The sequence below is a fragment of the Octodon degus genome, unplaced genomic scaffold (genome assembly GCF_000260255.1).
Source record: "Octodon degus isolate 3935 unplaced genomic scaffold, OctDeg1.0 scaffold00014, whole genome shotgun sequence".
Lineage (NCBI taxonomy): Eukaryota > Metazoa > Chordata > Mammalia > Rodentia > Octodontidae > Octodon > Octodon degus.
Genome location: NW_004524590.1, coordinates 6,197,592 through 6,198,650, shown reverse-complemented (window position 1 = coordinate 6,198,650; position 1,059 = coordinate 6,197,592). Strand labels below are relative to the sequence as shown.

Sequence of the window (1,059 nt, the reverse complement as noted above, 5' to 3'; positions counted from 1 at the left end):
GAGCAGCAAGCCATGGAGCTGCTCAAGGTCTCCAAGGACAAATGCACACTCAATTCATCAAGAAAAGGGTGGGGACACACATTCAGGCCAAGAGGAAGTGTGAGGAGCCAAGCAACGTGCTGGCCGCCCTGAGGAAGGCAGCTGCCAAGAAAGACTGAGCCCCTCTGGAATAAAGCTTTGCAGAAAACAACAACAACAACAACAACAAAAAGAAATAGGAACGTTAGAAAACAAAGAAAATGCTTCCCCAAACTCCCAACTCTCCCAAAGTCAGTCCTCCCAGAATCAAGGGAGGAGAATCAAAAGGAAAACTGTCTGATTAAATATCAGTGCAGGCAACAAAACAGATGAGTAAGATGATGTGAATTTAAACCAAAGTCCAGAAGATTAAGTATATGACTGAAATTACTGGCAGCAAAAGCAACCAACTTGAAGACAAGGTGTCAAATTATAAGCCTGGTGTGGTTGGTAATCGTGTTATGATGTCTTAAAAGCAAGAGAATAGCTCAGCCAGGCTGCCACCACCCAGAGACCAGAGACCTCTATGCTTGTCGGCCCGCCGCCACCCACCCTGGACACAGAACATCCAGGCACGGATAAAAGCGAGCTGGTGCCGAAGGCCAAACTGGCCAAGCAGGCTGAGCGATATGATGACGTGGCAGCCCGCGCACAGTCTCTGGCGGAGCAAGGCACTGAATTATCCAGCGAGGAGAGGAACCTTCTCTCCATTGCTTATAAAGATGTTGTAGGGCCCGTAGCTCATCTTGGAGGGCTGTCTCAAGTATCGAACAAAAGATGGAAGGTGCTGGGAAAAAGCAGCAGATGGCTCGAGAGTACAGAGAGAAAATTGCGACTGTGCTAAGGGATATCTGCAAGGATGCACTGTCGCTTTTGGAAAAGTGCTTGATCCCCAGAGCTTCACAAGCAGAGCGCAGTCTTCTGTTTGAAAATGAAGGGAGGGGGTCGGGGAGCTAGCTCAGTAGAGTAAGTGCTTGCCTGGCAAGTGCAAGTTTAAACCCCGGTTCTGCCAAAAAAAAAAAAAAAAAAAAAAAAAAAAAA

The 1,059-nt window shown here is 47.5% G+C and overlaps 1 pseudogene; it reads left to right on the top strand.

The window, feature by feature from the left end:
* The first annotated feature begins 544 nt into the window (after positions 1-544).
* Positions 545-1,059, top strand: part of LOC101582251 — a 1,055-nt pseudogene continuing 540 nt past the window's right edge.